This window comes from Protopterus annectens, chromosome 16.part0 (genome assembly GCF_019279795.1).
Source record: "Protopterus annectens isolate FY-2018-M chromosome 16.part0, PAN1.0, whole genome shotgun sequence".
NCBI classification, from domain to species: Eukaryota; Metazoa; Chordata; order Ceratodontiformes; family Protopteridae; genus Protopterus; species Protopterus annectens.
Genome location: NC_056750.1, coordinates 274,313,036 through 274,336,362, shown reverse-complemented (window position 1 = coordinate 274,336,362; position 23,327 = coordinate 274,313,036). Strand labels below are relative to the sequence as shown.

Here is a 23,327-nt window from a genome sequence, read left to right as displayed (position 1 = left end):
ACATAGTCTCTTTCTCTCTCTCTCTCTCACACACACACACCAACCCCCCCCCCCACACACACACATACTCATGCATGTTCAAACACAACCTCCCACACCCACATACCCACACCCACATGCATATAAGCTTTGTGATAGTGCACGTGTCTGTACATTTTCTGCCGTATCTCTCTCTAACTGGTTGGTAGTTTCTTGAATTGGCATTACCATATAACAGCCTGATGGTAGCTGGCATGCTGCTGTGATCTTGTTTTCTAGTTGTTTGTTAATCCCACAATTCACTTAATGAGCCTTATATGATCATTTAGAGCCAACCAACTGGTACACTGAGAACTGGCGAGAAGAAGTATTATAAAAGACACAAATCCACCATCAGAAAACAGACTTTAATTCAGCAAAGCTTTTGGTTACACAACCTTTCTCAATGCTAAAACAGTACATATCATATTACAATACATTTAAATAAGAACCAAAAGGTAACGTGACCACAGCCAAACAAATCACACTATACCATTAATTAAAACCTTTTCTAAAACATCCTTAAAGGTGTATGTTACAAATTTTGCTGTTGAATTTTAACAAGCACAGGCTTGATACTAACTACATTGTTTATACCAGGTTCTGAATCTGTATGAAACCTGATAATCCACTCGTATTCTTTATTCTCGAGATAGTTATTAAGATCAACTCCTCTAGGCCTCTTCTGTGCACTATCTATTTCTTTAAATTTAAAACTATTATCTGCACCATTCATTATGCATAATATGCTTAAACAGCGCATTATTTTTGTTATTTCTTCTTATCTCTGACTTATGCTCTGTGATACGCTCTTTTAGTTTCCTTGTAGTCTTCCCTATGTAAAATGATTCACATTTTACACCGGTACCAAGACAAATCATGTTGACACTATTACAAGTGGCAACACGGTTAAAATTGAAGTGCTTACTGGACACTGGATGGATAAATTTGTCACTATCATGCTTAACAATATCTTCACAACAACTATAACACATGCACCCATATATGCCAGGCTTATTACCCAATCTATCTTTTGTTACATCTTGAAAGTCTTTATAACATAACCTTCTCTTTAAACTCTTTAAATTTCTATATAGTTTAAAGAGAAGGTTGTGTTATAAAGACTACAAAGATGTAACATTTTCTTTACTTTTAGTCCTGTCTCCCAATTAACTCGCATTGGGAATGCTGTTACTGTTTAAATTTTGACTGCCTGGCAAGACTTCCATTGTTCCCTTTCTAGAAGTCTCTCTGATTCTGTCATCAGCTGAAAATCCTTTTGAGGTGTATTTGAATATTAAAGTTGAAATTGTTGCTGATGTAGTTGTCTTTGCAATATCTCTCTATTATAGATCCATGCCCTTACTTATTAAGTATGAAACTGGTCATCTTTAACATTTCGTAGTTGAGTCATTTTGCAGTTTTCATACAAGTTTAAGATGTTTAAGTGTACAGCATTTAGATTATTGTACACAGAATATGTGGATTAATATTTTAGTTTTCTTAATGCTGTAAATGTCATAGATTTAGCCACCCCTCTTCATTTTTAGTGACTTGTCTCAAGCACAAATGACCTCTGTGCTGTAACAGATGATGGATAATGTAGAAAGATGCAAATGATGCAAGACTTTAACGAAAGCCTATTTGATATGAAAAGAAACCCCAGAAACAGATACAGGGTGGAAAGTGATGCACTAATAAATGTTTTCTTTCTATATGGCCCCTTCATGATGGGCTAAAGGGAAGGAAGGCACATAATGTAATGAAAATAGCTTAGGATTCCGATGGAGTTAACGGTTTCTGGCTGAAATTGTGTTGTATAAGTGTACAGTTCTTTACCAACTATAAGGAAAATTACTTCTTCAAGGTTAAATAAAAGTGCGGACATAAACACATTGTACTTATCCAAAGCTTTATAAGGTAACTAGTTATTTATATCTGAACAGCATTTAGGACATGGAATCTGGTTTTGTCACACCTTTGTATCCAAAGGAATATTTTAATCTAGCATTAACATTTTTTCATATCCATTCACAATTACACACTGTGCAATCCTCATACATGTTGCAGGGTTTATTTTAATTTCCACCATTGGTTTGCAGCTTTTCATTGTGATTCTAGTTATTTTTACCCCCCTGTTCTCCCTTTTGACTGGTACTTGCTCATCACCTTCCTACATTTTCCCCACGCATCTCATGTTCTTCTTTATACTTCTTACAGTGTCTACAGGCTCTGTTGTCATTAGTCTTATCACCTGCATTTCTTTTTCCTGACAATCCCCTCTTCATTCCCTATACCCCACATACAAAATTTCCAGGAGTTTTGTTCTGATTTTCCATATACCATAATCCAGATTCTAGAGCCTCTGTCCATATCTTTTGGGGTTAAGTACACTCATAGAAAATATGTTCCATGCCTGCATCTTCTGTCATGCATCTCCATCAACTTGAGTCTGTTTTCCTTCTATATTTTCTCAGTGAGAAATTCCATCTGTGAAACACTCTGGACATCTGACCCCCTACCCCATGCATTTTCTGTATCTCTTTTGTTAATTTGAGGATGTTTTGCCATTCGGCATCCCCAATCTGTAGCCCTTCTTCCTTGTCTCCTCCTTTCCTATCCTGTTTGTGACTTTCTTCCTTTTCACACTTGGGTCTTCATAAATGGTTCTACTTTATCAATCCCCCCTTTTCCCCACTCTCACCGTGTGTCTCACTTTTCTCTTCTTACCTAGATTTCTGCTTCCTCCCTCTTTTCCATCCATTTTCTCTCAGTCTGATACATGACCCCCCCCAGTTCATTTCATGTTAATACAAATCCCTGTAATAATTCCTGTAGAGTTTTGAATACTGTCTGACCACTTTCACCTCCCTTCATTAAATACCATTTCCACCTACCCCTTTCCTTTAATTTTTCTACTTGTTTCTTTCCTCTCCTAGTTCCCAATTCTCCGTCCTCCCATATGTGCCTTTCTTTCCCTTGTCCTCGTGTCTTGTTGCCCCATCTCTTCTGTGCCTCATTCATTATTTTAGATTTTTTTTGCCATCCAATATGTCCTCTCTCCTCTTGCCTTTTGGTCTCCCCCTTAATCTCTATCCACCCAAGGCCTGCATGGGAATGTGTGGGAGTCTACTGCCCCCTTTTCCTACCCAGCCTTAGCTTCTTTTTTGAGACCCTTCTCCCTTCCTCTTTCTCTATCCAACCATTCAAGTCATTCTGTAATTTTAGTAGTTTTGTCTGTACTAGTTCCACTAGCAGGTTTCTTAGTACATGCATTATAACTGGGAGAATCATCATTCAAATCACACTAATTAAGCGATTATGTCCTCCCCTCTACAGCATCCCCTGTACTTTCTTTCTCTCCCCTTCTACAAATTCATTGGTATTCTATCACTTAATGTGTGTTCTACATACACTCCCATGTATGTGGGGTTTTCCCTCTTCTGAATGGAGTTTTCCCTCTCTCCCACTTTTGTATTAACCTTTGGGGTACTGTGGGTCATGTTTATCCCTCCTTCTTTTACCTTCAGTATTTTCTCCTGGAGTTGTACCACATCCCCTTACATCATACTCATTCTGCTCTCTTTCTTTTGATCAGGTTCAAAGCCCTTCCCTTTGGTCCACCACTTTCTGTATGTGTTCATTCCCTTCTGTTCATTATCTAAACTTCTACTCCCCACATCCTCTCATCATCTCCTGAGATTCCCTGCCAGGCTGGACCTTCTGTTCTTCGGCCTTCACCTATGATCCCCCCCCCTTATATTTGGATTTGTCACCTTCCAGCCTGCATTTTGAGCACAACTAGACTTCAGTCATTCACTTTGCCCTTTATTCACAGTTCTGTTTTGCCCTTGACCTTTTTACCTTCACTTCTCCCTGATTGTCTGTTTATCTATCCCCATTCCCATCATTGCTATCGGTTTCCTTTTTGTCTGATCTTGCTTTTGTTGCAGTTTCATGCATTCAAATTCACTCTTCTCTCATATGTAAGAGTTGAACCCAAGTCTGATGTTTCCTTATTTATTTCTCTCCTTCCTCCCATTTTTCATACAAGTACAGCAACACATATGCCAATTGCTGCAAAGAGAAAGTTAATTTTTGTATGGAAATACAAAAATAATAAAGTATGGTGTACCATGCAAAAGATTATTATGACGGTCTGTGTATCTGTGCCTCCCTTACCATAGTAACTTTCTGTTACTGATGAACATGGTACATTAAAAATGTGTAAATTTCTTACCTTTGAGTGGTGCCCCATGTTCACATTTCTGGTTTTAGTTGCCCCTTTCTATCCTGTCAGTTCCATGATTTTTGTCGCTCAGTTCTTTTGACATGCAGTCATGATGCATTCACTCATTTTTTTTCTCTTGCACTGTATTGAATATCTTTTCACATATCTGCCTCACTGACCAGGATATGCGTTTGCCTCCTCTTGGCCTCATCATCTTGTGTGATTTTCCTGTCACTGTTTAGTTTTGCTTTTCTTCCCTCCTTATCTGACCAGTCCCTTTGACATCCAACAATGGGCATCTTCTTCTGCTTCTTGTATATCCGTTACTGCTTCTGCTGCACTCACTGTTGGACTGTCATCTTCTGCTGGATTTCTTCTTTGACCAGCTTCTTGTTTTTCCTACTAGATATTTTTTGCATAGTCCCCTCCTATTTTTTCCTTGTTCTGCCCTCCATTTCTGTAGTCTGCTATGCCCAGAGACTTGTCCACCTTGCGTATATTATCCGTATCATGCTGCAAGCCTTTGCTTACTTCCTCTCTAGTTATTTTTCCCACAGGAGTATCTATGTCAGATATTCTCCATGACTAATGTAATTCTAACTCCTCTCTGCTCCTTTGCAATTTTATTTACCACTCCATTTCTGGTGGGTTATTTGAATTGAATTGTGTTATTGGTCCTTGTAATTTGGGTAAGTGAAATCTTGTTTCAAGCAATTTCAGAAGCATTATTTTCAGTTTTGTATCCAGGACTTGCTCTGATAATCCTATTATTTTTATGTTTGTTCCAGATATGTTTATCCAGCTTTCCTGTTTGCTGCTGTAGCTTTTTTTTTCAGTTTCTGTCAGCCTTCTATAGCACTCATGATCTTTATCTCATTGCTGCTCTGTCCTCTTCCAAATCCTGGAATACTTGAGTCGGTGTATTCATTTCTCTTTCTTCATTGTTTGTTTCCCTCATGAGGCCTACATCATCAGTGACTGCCATCAGCCTTTCAAACAGGAAGCTCTTTTTTCTGGGGAGCTGCTTTAAACGCTGCCAGCTGTTGATTTCTTTTCTCCTTGTTTTCCATTTTGTGACTTTTTTTTCTCTTGCTTTGGGCTGATTAATTACTTTTATCCTGATATTTTGTCTAGAGCTCTGGGCCTAAGCAGACATCTTATTTTGAGTGCTTGGTACCTTCAATCAAGAATAGATATTTGATCCACAAAATCTAAATAGATCATACTTTGATCTCATTATTCTTCTGCCAATGCTTTATTGGTTTGGAGGAAAAATATTGATAATCACTACACTGTACTAGGAAATAGTGGAAGAGCACATCCCTGGAGTTAGGATATTCCCTTTTATCGTAAGGTTATATAATCTTTGAGTCAGTGTATATAAGAAAGGGGTGATTTGGAGAAAATGAAGGAATTTCTCCCTACAGAAAACACTTTTGTGCCTCCCCTTTCAATCACTAAATAGTGCTCACCTGCTAAATCAAGCAGGACTGTGCATTACATTCATGGTGTAAATAGGTTCGTAGGTGTTTACTAGGCTAATGCCCTTGTAAGCCTAGCCATGCAACCCAAATCTCTGACAAGTTTTGATACCCTTGATAAGTGTAAGCATGAGTCTGGGAGATGAACTATTTGCATGTTACCTGTTTGAATTAGAGATATAGTGTGCCAAGCCAGGTGTGAATTTCTGTTTGCCCATTCAATTATCCATGTTGCACTTGAATTGGGTTAGGGAGGAACTCTGCTTCACATGGCTGGGGAGCCTGTTCCATAGATGGGATTGTCTCTGGGATACATTCCTCTCTCTCCAGCAGGTCCTATTTATATCACAGGCAAGGTTTATGTCTTTAGAATGGGTAATTCTGGTACTGTTTGTTTTGTGAATATGCAGGAGGTCCATCAGAGTGGGAGTCTGACAATGCCCTGTATGGCAGGCAGAGATCTCCCCTTAAAAGTCTGTAGGAGACAGAATACAGTGATAGGGCATTGAGGAGGTCTGCATAGGATATATTACTTATGCCCTGTATTCTTTTAGTGAGGAACCTCTGTGGCCTTCCAGTTGTTGGGTATGCCTGGTTAGGTACACAAAAAGGGTGCATTGTACTCAGTGATAGGTCTGATGAATGCCAAATACAGTGGAACAATGATTTCCATGGACGTAGATGCCATAACTTTGCTTATAAGTTGTGAAACATAGAATGATTTCCTCACCACTGTAGACACGTGATGATCAAAGGCTAGATTGCGATCTGTGTATGTGTCCCTAAGTCCCTGACTACTGGGTCAACTCTAAGTGATGTGTTGTCAGTATGATAGTTACCAGGTATGGATGACTTCCCAAAGGATATTATTATGCATTTCTTGGCATTTAGTTTTAATCCATGACTCTGACGCCAGTTATTTGTCTGTGTCAGCCCCTCCCAGAGAACATTTGTGCTAGTGTGAGATTCAATGACAGCTCCTAATTTGCAATCATCTGCAGATTTAGTCACCCAGAGACCACTGACATTGGCCTTGACTTCTGAGACATAAATGCCAAAATGGAGCGGTCCAAGGACTGATCCCTAAGGGACTCCACTTGTGACTGGCCTTTTAGTAGAGATGGACTCCCCAATTCTAACTTCCTGGGTCCTGTCTATGAGCCAGTTGGCTATCCACTGGGTGACATATGGGTTTGTTTCTAACCTCTTGAGTGTGTCAACAATGCCCTAGTGGGGTATTCTGTCAAATGCCTTGGCCAGGTCAAGGTAGGCAGTGTGAACGATTTTGCCCTCATCTGTTGGTTTGAAGACCTTCTCAAAGAAGTCCATCAAGTTGAGTAGGCATGATCTGCCCTTGACAAAACCAAATTGGGTTGGGTTCAGTGTCTGGAGGTTTCCTATATATCTGTTGATCATTCTTTCCATGGCTTTACATATAAGACTTAGTGAGACTTATGGGTCTGTAGTTTCCAGAGTCAGTAGATGGCACATCCTTGTGCAGAGGGATGACTGTTGCCTTTCTCCATTCATGAGGCACGAAGCCTGTTTGGAGGCTACACTTAAATAGTAATTCCAGAGGCCCTGATAGGTCATGTTTCATGCTATTTATAAGGCATCCTGGGATATTGTCTGGGCCTATTGATGCAGTGTTCTTGGTCTTAGAGAGAGCATTAAGGACCTGTTCCCTAGTTAAGAGTAGGCGGAGTTATATTTGATGATATTTCCTGAGGGAAGATTGAGGGGGAGAGATGAGTAAAGTTGGAGCTGAATTTATCAACCAGGAGGTTTCCTATATTTTCTGGCTCAGTATAGGTGGTGTCATTTACAATGAGCTTTGCACACAAATGTGTATTGGCTTTGACATTGCAGACATAGCTAAAGAATGCTTTGTGGTTGTCCTTGGCCTGGGAGGCCACTTACCTCTAATTTGGCTTTGGTAGATTTTATTTGTCTTGTGAGTTGTTTTAGTTTGAGAGTGCTTTTATCCTTCTGGGTGCTACATCTCCTAATTTTTGTTATGACTTTGTTTCTCATGTTATACATCCAATTGATTTTATGATTCCACCAGGGTGGATTGTTTTTTGAGTTAGTTCTGCATTTCTTCCTGGTTGTCTTGTGAGTTGTTTTAGTTTGAGAGTGCTTTTATCCTTCTGGGTGCTACATCTCCTAATTTTTGTTATGACTTTGTTTCTCATGTTATACATCCAATTGATTTTATGATTCCACCAGGGTGGATTGTTTTTTGAGTTAGTTCTGCATTTCTTCCTGGTTGTCTTGTGAGTTGTTTTAGTTTGAGAGTGCTTTTATCCTTCTGGGTGCTACATCTCCTAATTTTTGTTATGACTTTGTTTCTCATGTTATACATCCAATTGATTTTATGATTCCACCAGGGTGGATTGTTTTTTGAGTTAATTCTGCATTTCTTCCTGGTGGGTACAGCTGCCTCTATGCAGCTATTAACAGGCTTGTACAGGGTTTCTATGACCAGTTCTGCATAGGCAGAAGTGTTCAGGGTTTATAGGGCCTTGAAATTTTGCCAGGTTCTCACTTAACAGCAGGAGGTTAGCCTTAGAATAGTTCTTGAATATTTCTGGTTGAGCTGGGGGTCCATGTTTTATTTTTACTTCAAAGGAGACCATTTTGTGGTCTGACCTTACCAAGGAAGGCATTACAGAAGGGGGTGTCCACCACTCTCCCATATTAGTGAGGGCCAGATCCAGTATGGTTGCAACCCTGGTTGGTGTATTGACTATCTGGTCTAGGTAGTTTGGGTTTACAAAATTCAGGAATCTCTGTGCATGTACGTTTAATGTCGTATAGGATTCCCAGTTAATAGTGGGGTAATTAAAGTCACACATGAATATGGTGTTGGGTTGGCTGGTTAGTGTTTCCAATAGGTTTAAATACATGGTATGGGTTTCCTGGGTCATAGAGGGGGACCTATAGCTTGCAAGGAAGTGATATTGGATTTTGCCTATGGAGATTTGAACATGGAGCAGCTTAATTTCATTATCCTGTTTGACCAGCCTTGAAGAATATTTATTTTTGATGTAAATAGAGGCACCTCCCACTTTAGTCTCTGCCTGTGAAGTAGCTGGTCTATATGTGTGGAAGGCATTATAACCCTGTACAGTTGGTGTGGCGTCCATGGCTTTAAACCACATCTCAGAGACCGCACAGACATCAGCATTCTCTAGGATAGAGAGCTTTCAGGGAGTGGAGTTTTTTGTTTAGGCTCCTAGCATTGAGCAGTAATACCTCCATGCTATATGTAGTCACTTGCATGTATGGTTTACTAAACAGAAGAAGGAAGAAATAGTGCACGAGAACCAGTGAAATAATCCACAGAAGAAACTCGATACCCAATATATATCCAATCCTAGATTCTGTAAAACCACCTTTATTTAGACCAAACAGTAACAAGTATATACTGGTTTTGGCAAAATGCCTTTTTCAGTATAAATGAGCAAAACCCCATTCAATCTCACTATATATATATATATATATATATATATATATATATATATGCACACACACACACACACATACACACACACACACGTGTGTGTATGGGATCACTACTAAATCCCGAATACTTATAATACCGAAGACTGGAATCCTGAGACCAGATACCTGAAAGACGGGAAGACCAGAAGCGTGAATTTTAAAATACCGAACACTACACTAAACATACACCACACACACACACACCTTCACCCAAAACACAAATACACAAAACTACACTACATAAAAGCAGAGGGGCAAGCACCCCTGCACCCCCCATGTGGGGGGGGCTGCGCTCCCCACACCCCCTACTTAAATATTCTAACTCCAAGGTCACACTATACAAACACACGAAAACACCACCACACACCTACATTCCCTGCACACATACACACATCACAGTCACAACACACAACAAAGCCCCTAACCAACACAACCAAACATAGATACTTACCTATCCTCCTGACATCTCCATACTTCGCAATTTTGAAATGCGCTCTTCTGGTCTTCTCATCTTTCAGGTATCTGGTCTCGGTATTCGGGATTTAGTAGTGATCCCATACGTGCACACACATATATATTTATATATATATATATATATATATATATATATATATATGTATATATATATATATATATATGTACACAAATACGTAAAATTATCCAATCAGGCTTTAAAATTATATGTCACCATTGCTGCCTCACAGCAAGAGGTTTACCGATTGAATTCTCATTCTGGGTATTTTCTGTGTGGAGTCTACATTTCCTCCCTGTGTTATTGTGGGTTTCCTCCCACATTCCAAAGACATGGAGTAGGTGAATTACACACTGCAAATTGGTCATAGCTGTGAGTGTGTGTGCGAGTGTGTGGTGTGGAAGAAAAAACGCAGCAGGACTAGCCACTCAGCAGTATAAATCTTGGGTCTAGATGTTTGCCACTGTTAAAGTGATACCCCGACCTCGTGCAAAAATGGGAAAAGGGGTTGTGGATGGATGGATAGAGAGATTTAATTGTATTATTTGTAAAATATTAAAAAAACTTTTTTAAAACATAGTTAAATATTATAAAGTGAGACCATAAACATTTTCTTGTATGACAACCTGAAAAGATCTGAACCCTTTATGTAAAGGCTAAGAAAAGCCCTCATTTAAACCTGCTAAAAATAAAGCCCCCAACTTAATAATCCATTTTTTTTTCTTGAAAGCATGTGCAAAGCTGCTTTGGAGTTTTCAGCTCAATTTTTATCAATACTAATAAGTATAAATGGAATTGTGGGATATTTCTGTATTTAAGTTTAAATAATGCATTGGATTCCATCTTAGAACCTAAAGCACTTAAATGTTCGTAAATATAAATCTTAAATTGTCGTGAAGTCTTACCAACATAAAATGCTGAGCAAGTACATGTAGCTAAAAATATTAGCCACTCATTGTCAGAAGTCACTAAACTATTGATCCTAAACACTTTAGAATTATTTTCAGAAGTGAAACTAGTAGTTTTTGCATCAGCTTTACATGCTGAACAATGACCACATGGGCAACAACTCAATAAAATTGTATATGACAATGTTTAATTTTCTGAAGGAGGCTTATCTAATTGTCTCTTATACAACCTTAAGCTCTCCGCTATAGTTTTACCCCACCTGAAAATGAATTTACATCTAGCTGGTAGCGTCTCCATAATAACTCTATCAACAAGCAAATAATACCAGTGATTATTTATTACTTGTTTGAATAAATCAACATTGGAACCAAAAGTAGTTATGCAGACAAATTGTAAACTTGCTTGTTATTGCCAGTGTGGATGCTGAAAAGGCTTTCAATAGAGTTAGATGGGATTTTCTTTTTTAATTACTCCAACATATATGGCCTTTTCTACCATATTCGTAACCTTCTTTCTGTGGTTATATACAGCATCATCTACTATGATAAAAACTGGAACTAATTTATCCTATCTTTTTACCTCTGTAGGAGAAACAGATGAGGTTGCCCAGTCTCAACATTACATTTTTCTCTGTATTTAAAGCCTCTAGCCACTAAATTAAGGTCTGGTGCTAAAACAGGTTTTCATTTGGATAGAATTACATGGAGAATTTCACTGTACACAGATGCTATAGTACTACACAGATTTTCAGCAATTGGCATACAACACAGAATTCTCAGGCTACAAAATAAATGTTCAGAAAACAGAAGCTCTAAAAGTAAACTGTATAATCTCATGTGGTTTGATAAACCAATACCCTTTTTTAGACCAGAAAACACCCATCAAGTGTCAGGGGTTGTACATGGCATAATCCCTGTGTGTCAAGATCAATAGCAATAACTTTTCAGAAAAGTCAACAAAAAAAACAGACTAGAAACTATGCTTGTACATGACTCAGCAAATTCAAATAGTTACCAGTCATGTCCTTCCAATAATCCTCTGTAAGGTACAGGGGTTTCCACACTCATTGGACAAGCGTTCAAGGTTGGTGGTGAAGTACCAAAAGTAGCAGCAGGAGTCGACAAAACCAACCTTGAATGCTTTTCTGAAAGATTGTATGTGTTTCTTTTGCAAAGTTTTCACTCTTCCTTATCTTTTTACTTTTTAGACTGAATAAAAAGCATTTTTTATTATTAAAATGTCTTTTTTACTTGTAAAACTAAAAAAGTTAGGAAGTTAGCAATACAGGCAACACCTACATCTAAGTGGAAGCAATCATTATGTTATACAGAAGTGCTTCAGCACTCTGGACAGCTCAGTGCACCGAGGAGCATGACAGAACCACAGAGGGAAAGAAAGGCAGAGCTGCAAAGCCAAATTCAATAAAAAGTATTCTAATAATAATAATAATATGGCGCATATTGTGAAAATTAAAGGAAATGTTAGAATGACTGCTAAAGCAAAAAGATAATTTAAATAATTATCATACTGTTTGTTGAAGCTTACCAAGATGAACATTTTGGAAATGAGACAAGAAAACAAAGCATGCACTGCATAAACATATCCTGCACTACATAAAAATATCCTGATTAGAACTCGACAATATAAAACTGTAATTTATGTAGATGGGTGTATAGTCAAGCTCTATAGGGGTGGTTTAGCTCCTTTGATATAAAAAATATCAAAATGCTGCATAGGATGGTGCCTTGTTTGTCCCACCTTACTGCTGTACAAACACTTAAAATTAATGTGTTGATAAAGTGTTTACAACTTTGATCCATGATGACTATGTAATTCACCTAATTACAGTTTTTCTGACTTTCTTACCAGGATTCATTGAGGGGTTTACTCAGAAAATGCTTCTTTCAGAAACAATATCTCATTTTGTTCTGAAATAACTACTGTATAAAACATGTTTTTCACAGACGTGTTCATAGGTAGGTACTAGGCTATCAGCCTGAGGGCCTATGTAAGCCTAGCCAACAAGTTTCCCTGGCTTATGCCACCCAAGAAAGTTATTTTCCTATGCCACTGTCGAGCAGAGACACAGAAGTGATCCCCCGGTGTGTATTTCCTATGTCCCATCCACTCATCAAGATTTTTCTTGAAGAATGCTAATGAAGAACTTTGCTTGACATAGATGGGTAGTCTGTTTCAGAGTATCGGACGTCTCTGGGATAGGAATCTATCCCTCCAGCATGTCCTGTTAATTGTGGTGACAAGGTTTAGGTCCCTAGAACATGTAGCTCAGAGGGATTGGGATTTCTTTACATGTAGCATGTCCAACAGCTCTGGGTTTGACATAGCTTTATATGTTAGGCAGAGATCACCTCAGAGTAGGCGATATGCTACGGAGTAAAGCTGGAGTTTTTTTGAGACAGTCAGTGTTGGGCATTTGTTTGAGGCCAGTAATCCTCTTTGTGAGGTACTTCTGTGGCCTTTCCAGTTGCTGCAGATGTCTTGAGGTACATTCCAAAAGGGGCGTTGTACTCTATAATGGGTCTAATGAGTGTCGAGTAGAGGGGAACAATGACCTCTTTTTTTCCTGGATGAGAACCCTTTTTATGATGAGGTGTGTCACATAGAAGGACTTCCTGACTACTGTGGTGATGTGACTATCAAAGGACAGACTATTGTCCACCTGGGTCATAAGGTCTCTTATCACACATTCAGTGTTAAGTAGACTGCTGTATATGTGGTAGTTCATGGGTACAGAGTTTTTACCAAAGGGGATGACAATGCACATTTTGGCATTGAGCTTGAGGCCATGGCTCTGACACCAGGCATTTGTCTTTGATGAGGCCCTTCTGTAGGATTTCCACATCATTTGGGGACTCGACTATGGCTCCTAGTTTGTGGTCATCTTTGAACTTAGTTAGCCAGATCATGTAATGATCAACCATGTAATGGTTGATCATTAAATTGTGGTTGATACAGCTGTGGGCCGCTGTATAATTGAGCACTGGCAGGATTACAAGTGTCAGGCACAATGGAAAGTTTTAGAAGAGAATTTGCTAGAACATCGTCAGCACTAATAAATCCACTGACAAGTTCTGATGAAATTAAGTCCACACAAGGTCCTTATGGGCCATATGGCTATTATTATCTCAAACCTAAGTGCATAGCCTGTTTTGTGATCATATCATCATCTGGTTTAATTCATACTACAGCCATGTCTGGAAATGTTTCCTGATCCAGATTTGCCCATGAATCTCATTCTATGCCAAATAAGACCTTAGATCTTACATGCATAGTGGTCATAACAAGTCCTGAAATAGGTTTCTGAGTGAATATTTGGATGAACATATTTCAAGCTGATTTTGCTCAAAACCTTTTAAGTCTTATGAAATGTGGTACAAACAAAAAAATATGAGGAGTGGTCAGACTTTGAGGAAAGAATACCTACAACTGTAGTAAGGCAAACTTGGATTTAATGAATATTAATTCATGTGCCAGTCAGTAATCCCACCTGTAAGCAGAATAACTATTCCATGTGATCTTGGTTATAGAAATCTGACATGATTATCTCTGTGTAATTATAGAGTTTCTCTAGCATCTCTGCTAAAAAGGTAGGGCAACTTTTTTTTTTCCTAATCTCAGTCCGGCAGTAGACACTTCTGGCTTTTCTCTCTCTTCAGTGTAAACTACATTACAGGCAATGTCATGGACTGAAATACTGGGATCAAATGTACTCACAGAAGTTGATAATCACTTGGCAGTTGTTTGGTCACAGATATGGAATGGACAGAGAAGCACAAGACTTGCATTCCTGCCTAGGTAGGGAAGCCAAAAAATTACATATAGGGATGCTGGTGAAAGATAGATTCTTACAGTTAAGTGCCTGGCTGGTATTCCAACGTGTTACTTAAATGGTAAATTAGTAGTCCACATTAAAATATTAAAACAGATTGATTGATGCCCTAGTAAATGTAAGTTTCAGTGGCAGCATGAGTTAGGGGTTCTGTTTCCAGCCCTAATGGCTCCAAGATATGCAGTCAGATCAAGAAAATGAATTTCTTTGGCTGGCAATGCCAGTTTAATTTATTTTTTATATGCCATCTAGACTGACAAAGATTTCTTCCAAACTGATCAGTAGTGCTGGAGATTCAGAGAACTGAAAGCTGGGGATTGGATTTATATTTTTCAAAGTTGCCCCCTATTAACACAGATTAAAGGGGGAAATTCAAAGCAAGATACAGAACACATTAAACAGTTTTGTAGTCTTTCCCCAGAATTATATTTTTGGAGGCAGTGGACAGCTCCCAATTTTCTAGGGTGAAAGTGGCTGTGCTAAATGTGGCAATATTGCTAGCAAAGAAATGCACTACCATATAATGGAGGCATCAATTGCCTCCTGGAATCCAAGAATTACAGATTCTTCTTCCTGAGGTAAGGCAGTTAGAGCAGAAAGTATGGCTCTCTAAAGTAAAATAAGTTTTTTACTAAAAGATGACTGATATGTTTGTGACGGTTGCACCAGCTGAGGATATTTTGTAATTTGTCACTCTGCGTATACTAATACTGACAAATATGCAAAACTTTTGTGCCCAAATGTCAGGTATTCATTATTAGTGTTTTATTCTGCTCTGTTACTTCCTGTATTCAGTCTGTTTAACACCTTTATGTTGTTACACTTGCATAATTTCCTGTTTATGTATTATTTCTAACAGCTGAATATTTTTATAATTTTGATCGTTACAAAAACTTTGACTCTTGGAGATTGTTGGACATTATTCATTATTCATCTGACATAACAAAAGAAAGATTTGTAGTTTCCTTTAGGCAGATGGTACTAACTTTTCTGTGCAGCTGTTTAAGTTGCGGTAAAAGATGGAGGGAAATGTGGCAGCCCTCTCAGTTGGTTCCATTTGCTGGGAAATACTTGGAATTTTTGCATAGGTCTTCTATAAGTTGAAGTAGAATATCCCCCTTTAGTCTGATGGAGAACATGACTGAGTTGTGATAAGATCCAATCAAGGATGAGGAGATACGGGGAGGGTTAGATTGGTGAGAACCAGGTCAAGGATATTAGCATCTTTAGTGATTAGTTTCATAATTTGCTCTAGCAAATTTGCATTAAAATCTCTAGGAGATGTAAAGCATATCCATTTTTAGATGTTTGTGTGCCAGTTAGACTTTGTATAATTGAACTCCACTAACAATAAGATATTTGGTGTGGAATCTGTAACCCTTCAGTGATAAGTTAATAACCATGATCTTTGTGGTGTATTGATGTGGTCTGTATCTAGCAATGAAGTAATTGTTGTACTCGATAATGATAACTTGGATATTCCAGAACTACAAGTTAGGATTGTGGGTAATTTGACATAAAGCGATGGTACTTTTGACAAATGCAGATTCTTTCCTACAATTATCCAAGGGCTTGAAGGCATGATAGACTCGAAACCTTGACCTACAGGGAGTACTGTCACTGCATTAAAAATAATCTCTCAATAATTGCACAAATATGAATGCGCTTGAGTTGTAGGAGAGCCTCAAATTCGGACAGCTTGTGGTTTAGAATAGCAGTACAGAGTAGTACCACCATGATGTTGCCTGAAATGGAGTTTAAGTTTGCTATGGAGGAATGCCCAGTAAGGGGACTGAGCTTAAACGAGGCACTACAGTGTCAGCAAAGGCTTTAGTCAATGTACAGAAGCCCTGGTATGACAAGTGTAAGCTTTCCCTGGAAAAATAGAAAGTATTATCTACCATCTCATCCCAGATCCCATTAGGATGGTATCAACTACTCATCCAATTATCTTGTATTAGTAATGCTGCATCATTCTTGCTGAAGGCAAGATAGTACTCGAGACTACTGCGTGCCGAGTCCATTCATGTCTCTCTGCGTGCATCTCTGGGTGCAGCACTTCAGGTCACTTACTGCCACATGGACAACTCCAAGCTCACACATATTTGTATAGTTTAAGGGTCATTAGAGCCTTTGTAACATTGTGGATCATGGCATCAGACAAGCTGTCACCCTGTTTCTTTGTCCGGTCTGGCGAGTGTGGAGTCTGTATGCCTAACTACAGAGTTATCTATGACTAAAACATTTCCCTGTGCAAAAACATACAGTATTTAGTGGACCTTATGGGCTTGGGTATGCTTTCCTGGTGACTCTTTGGTGATCTGTGAGTATTTGCAGTACTTGTTAGTGGAGAAGGAGTAAACATTGCCTCACATACTTGAGGCTGGGAACTTTTACAGTGTGCTCTAGGAGACTTCAGCAATTTTTTCTTTACAACTTGCAAATTTTAAGGGCTTTGTGGTATATTGTGATTGATGTGAAATTGTGGAGGTATGATGTTACTGAGAGTGAGTTGATGCAAGAGATTTTCCTCTATGTTTTTTAAATATTTATATCTCTTGCGTGCTGTACAATCTGCTAGTAGAAGTAGTGACAAGTAGGTAAGCATACTGCCTTAGAACACCTAATGTGATCACAAGGGACATAAATGGGGTGAGAGCAGACTGCTGAGCTGTGATGCCAGAGGGTGGTCATAGTAGTCGAGGGTCAGATATTATAGGAGACCCTAAAGATTTATGGATGAGATATTTTGGGTGGTACTTAGGTTAGATTGTAACAAATCTAGTAATACTTAGTAGATATACAGAATACTAAGTGGATATACAGAATTAGGTCGGCCAAGAATGACAAATAGTGGTCATTTGTCTCTTGTCTACTGTCTTCCTATTGTCCTAGTCTTTCCACAGCTGCAGGTAGCAAGGAATCAGTTACCCTTTATTACTTCTCTCACCAGAAGCAAAACAGTAGTACTAATCCCCAAATGTCTCTTAAAAAGTAGCATTGTCCCATACACCTATACACTTGGTAGATGCCCGAAATAACATGTACAGCAACTTGACACAAGAGAAAAACAAGCAGTACAAAGACCTGAAATTAAACGTGAAGAGGATTCACATCAAAACAGCAACCAGACCAATCAGAGAAGTCCCCCACACACACTGTCCAGTCAGAAACTGTCATGAATCATAGTCCCTCTGCTCCTTCTCTCCCCAGGGGCAAAGAAGTAAATTTAATCCTAAACTCACTCTTAAAAAAAAAAGTTCTAAGATTCTCTGTGGCTTATAATCTCTAGAAAGACTAGGAAATAGTACATGTCACCAGGAGCAAAGCAGAAGCACTTAACCCAAACTGATTCATGAGAAGCAGCTCGCAGGCTTTCCAGTGACTTGTCACTTTGTCCTAGATATTTCTGATTTTAAAAGTAAGGTGGAAAAAAGGGGTTAATATTATATGTATTACAGTGTGCATTAAGTGAGTGGGAAGATATGAAACAGGCAAACTCAAACTTTACCATTCTAAGGGCAGGGCCTTCCCAGTTTCATATTTTAGTACCCAAAAATATGAGCAAATGAATTGAGACTAACAGGAGCGTCCGTGGGCAGATTTATAGTAGGGGTGGGCTAGTTAAGAGCCATTGAGTTTAAAAACACAACGGGGACTGGGCGGGTGGGGGAGGGGGGATCTAGTCCAGCCATATGACAGTAGTAGTGTTAGAGTGCATGCATCTCCTAATGATAGTAAATAAGTTAAAAATAAACTTCTAGATTCTGTTTTTAAAAGGCGAGGAAAAAAGGCTTTACAGTCTAAGAAGTTACCTGATAAATTACCAGCTTTATAATTAGAGTTATGCTTTCTGTGGAATTAAATTTCTTTCTGCAGACATCAGTTTGCCTTTCATTTAGACAAAGTAAATTTGACGTTATAAAGAAGGAGAGTGGGATGTTGTATTTTCCAGTGTAATTTTATCAGAAATGGTTGTGTTGAGTCATTCTGTTTAAATATGACTTGTGTAAATGCTACAGTGGTTGAAATGTCATCTTGCTAAGTAACACAAAGGTGGTATTTGTACAAAGCATTGCCTTTAGAGTTGGAGGACTGAATACCTGGTCACGTTTAGGTGCTGGTTATAGCTAAGTTAGTATTTAAATGTCGGGGGGGGGGCAAAGGATGTCCAGTTTTGGAGTATCACAGGATTCATATCCTGCAAGAAGCACTGTAAATAATTATGCATTTTGGTGCAGATTAGACTGTACTTTTTGGGAGTGTTTTAACAAAATGATCACAAGCAGTGTGACCAACTAACTTCACTGTATCATTTGAATTTTTCTTAAATGAACACACAGTATCCAGTTTTTGTTACAAATGGATACTCAGCCTTTCATTAATTATTGGCATTAGAGAATCATTTTATTCTGACTTGAACAGCAAGCCCAAACATGTTTAATCTATTGAAAGAGTTTACCTTGAAATGTCTTTCACTCTTCATTGTAATAAACAAAAATTGCTGTAAAAATCTTTGTTACCAATCTGGATTGAAGCCCTGTCCCCTGTACCATCTTTTACAGGTTTCCAAAAGGATGCCTTTATGTTGCTTTCTATGCCATCAGTGATCTTTACTTAATGGATTCCTTGTACTTTTGTAAGACAGTAAGACAGACAGTTCCACAAACACTTGAAATAAGGATCTAAACATCCAGCAACAGATTAATAAAACACATTAAAGGCCGAAAAAAAAAAACATATTGAAGAAAGTCACCCTGCTAGATAGGGGTCCAGGGAAGTAAATACTGTGAGAAGAAATAGCCAGGGAATTGTTACGGCTAGGTGTGTATAGGCCCTAGGGCCAAGAGCCTAGTACCAACCAACCTATGAACAGATTCATTACTCTGTGGTAACCACATGCCTGGAGCAAATTGCCTTTACATACTAAAGAGAATGACAGCCTCATTTCCATCAAAAAAACTTTTATGATTGAACTGATATCTTCAAATTCATCCCAGGCATGATTTTGCCCTCCTGAACATGGGAAGTACATCCTGAGGGTAGTATTGGTAAGATGAAATGATCTCGTGACTTACTTGTCTTATAACCCCTGTAAGCCAGTGATCATCTTTGAAAATAAACCAGCTATAAAGATCTGGCTTTATTTATTTTATTTTCTGATATTTTCTTTCACTTACACTGTGTGTAGCTGCAGTCTCTGCTGTCTTTGGGTAGCACATTAGCCTTTGATGCACAAGCCTGTTGTTTCTACTGCCACACCAGGTACTTGAATTAATTTTCCAATACTTGCACTTCAGTGCCACACAAGCTGATGCTGTACACCTCACTGTGCCATCTTCCAAATGAAATGTTAAACCAAGGTCTGATCTGCCTGAGGTGGCGTAAATATCCCATGGCATTTATCAAAAAGAGTATGGGTTGCTTTACTATATTATCATTTTTCTATCTTTAACTATTTATGCATTCATATTTAGACTTTATGTATGACACTTTTTTACATCTTAATAAAGCACTTTAAATATTAATTTTTCTAAATACATTAAACAGCCACTTCACCGCCTACCTTTTCCACTGCAACCATTTTTTTGATATTTCATACAACTTCCTGATCATCTTTTCTTGTGTTATTCTTCACATCTTCCTTTCCATAAACAGTAAATAGCAATGAAAAGCAGTTATCCCATGTTCAACCTTTTCCACACCAAACTTTATATTTCCCTTACAGCATCGGGTTAATATCCATGTTATTAAACACTTTCCAGTCATAAACATCTTTGAATAATGTCCAAAAGCCTTCACTTTTCTTACAATTCAAAAATAGTGTAGTGATGTCTCTTCAGTATTACAGCTATTACACAATCATCTCTTCTTTTACATTTCTTGTTACTTTTCATGGGCTGGTTGTCCAATAATTAACATCGCAGATCATCACTGGCTTCAAAAAAGGATTTAAATCTTTCCTGACTTTTCCTTATTGCTTTCTTGTACATGCTCCACATTTTCCCAAGGATCAGTACAATTTGCTTTTATTATTTTTATACCGTTCTTTCCTTTCTATTATGAATGTATTTATATCAAGTTTCCATTTGTTTGACTTTCATATTCCTTCTCTTCCCAACATTCTGTTTTTCGTTTCCTTTTCTTACCCAAGCCATCCACATCAGCACTGGTGTCAACACCTCCCTATTTTCCCCGTTTTTTTTTACATGGGGTCAGGGTGTCACATCAACAGTGACTATCATATCACTCAACTGATTTTCACAGAATGTCCAGATTATTATTTTTAGTCCATTTTTCATAAAATTGTGTTTTTTCTGACACATCATTTTCAAGTCATTAAAATCAGAAAATAATGACAGACGTTTGAGTTTCAGACTTCATACTCAACAGAAAATTCATACTGATGCAATCAGAAATCAAAATAAATCTAAGATGACTTTTCTGCTTAATTTAGCAGAAGCTTATCAGCATCAAGCAGGAATGGAAATCAAACCAGAAGCAGATAAAAATCGGGCAGCAACTGAATGTGCCGGAAAACAAAAGAAAGAATATAAGGTAAAGGACCAGATGAGAAGGCAAGAAATGTGGAATAAGCATAAATATAGTTGCAAGTATAGAAAACTTCTGGAAGAACCTCATACTGATCAGGAACAAATGCAGGAATGGTTAAGGAGAGGCGAATTCAAACCATGAAATGAAAGGTTAACATTGGCAGCCCAAGATAGTGGGCTACATGCACATTGGTTTACAAAGTCCATTGAACATGTGGGAGAAATAGACAAATGTAGGTTTTGTAAAACCAAATTGGAAACAGTTGCACACCTTGTTGCAGGTTGCAACATACTAATGGCAGAAGGACTGTATACTGAAAGCCATAATAATGTGGCAAGATTGTTGCACTGGGGATTGTGCAAACATTATGGTACTGAAGTGGCCGAAAAACAATGGAAACATGAACCACAAAGCATCATAGAAAATGATGAAGTTGATATCCCATGGGATCACCCAATACCAGCAGTTCAAAAGATAGATGCTAGAAAACCAGATATAGTGGTCCAAGAAAAGAAGAGAAAAGTAGCATTGATCATTGAAATCTCCACACCCTGTGACTACAGCGTGTTGCATACAAAGAGAGACAAAGTCATAACATGTCAGGATCTGTAAGCAGAAATGAGAGCAATGTGGAAGAAAGATACCCAGACAGTTCCAATAGTAGTAGGAGCAATGGGTCTTATAAAAAAGAATCTACAATTGTATTTAGATATGTTACCAATCCATGTAACTCTGTATGACTTGCAGGAGTCGTCATTACTGGGCACTTCGCAGGTGCTACAAAGAGCACTTTTGGCTAACATCAAAGATTGAAACAAATCTAATTTCATGAACTTTAATTGTACTTTGACTTAGGAATGGGGTTCATTCCAGTCATTGTATTAGAAACCCAAAAAAATGCAAAACCTGCTATTCTCTCAACTTTCTTAAGTTTGTAAGAGCGATATGTAAAAATTGTCCCTTTTTTAGGCCTTTGTCTCCCCGTTATTTATGGCTTTGTCCAGATTTCTTGCAGTAACAGGTTAAGAGGTATAGTGGCCATTACCTAAAGCTAATGTTCATACCATCATGTGCTTAGTATTTTTATATTTTTTGGGTAACAAATTTCCTAGTGTTTTTTTCAGACAAATTTTTAACACCCAAAATTAATTAAAAAAATGAATGGATGTATTAAAGTCATGCCCCGCTTTTCTTTTACATTATAACCTATCCTTCTTTTGATTGGATTCAACCTTGTTCTGCACACACACACACACACACACACACAATGATACCCAGCAATTCACTTTCTTCGCAGCTTGGAAACATACATACCACCAACATATGTTAGATTTCCTAAAATATATGTACTTAACCTATATACACTTTTCCCTTAGTGACAACGGAAAAACCCTCCACCAGTCTTGTCAACTTCTGTACTTTTTATAACTTCCCTCCATTGTTCTGTTACTATTTGTTACCTTCCAAACACAACCCCTAGAAGAGCAATTTTACTTCTGATAAAATAAATTTCCACAATTCTTACTACTTCTCCAAAACCCCTTAGTTTTTGTCTCATTTAACTATAATGCTATTGCACCCAAAATCTGTTATAGCTTTCATCTAATGTTTGCTCTTAACTACTAAAACCAAATCATCTGCACATGTTACAGTACCATAAGTAACTTTATCTTGTCATTAAATTCCCATTTACCATCATCTAACCCTGATCTATATTCTTTTATTACAGCATTTGTTACCATCACAAACAACCACATGCTCAACAGACAACCCTGCTTCACTGTTCCGTTTTGTCTTTTTTCTACCCATACATTCATCACAGTTTCAGAAATAGTCTTCCCCTAGTCTTATTTCATTCCAACTTCATATTCAACATTTCCCCATGATCAGTACTATCAAATGCCTTCACCATATCACATACTGTTACTTTGCCTTCTCCTTCCCCCTTATGCACTCAACCACTTCTCTGATGATCATTAGAATTTCATTTTTTCCCTTTATTTCTGCACACTCATTTGTTCAGTTCTTAATTCATGACATTCATCATTCTTTACTGAGTAATCTTCATAAATATTTATAGTTAGTATTTTCAGAGTAATGTCTCCAGTTTTTTCTTCCTTTTCTACTTTTGTTCCATATAAATGTTATAACCCCTTACAAATATATTCTTCTTGTATAGCTTTATCAATACATTCATTCAGTATTTCCAGAAAAATATCCTTTTCATTATCTGATATTTATTTATATAAATTATACCCTAATCCATCTGGATCTTGTGTGGATTACTTTTCTTTATAGCATCCT

At 38.0% G+C, this 23,327-nt stretch overlaps 1 protein-coding gene across 1 annotated transcript in view; it reads left to right on the top strand.

Annotated features, from left to right (window-relative positions):
* The window catches only part of GARNL3 (GTPase activating Rap/RanGAP domain like 3), a 3,522,664-nt gene that overhangs the window by 602,822 nt on the left and 2,896,515 nt on the right, over nucleotides 1-23,327 (top strand). The gene's annotated exons all lie outside the window — the stretch shown is intronic.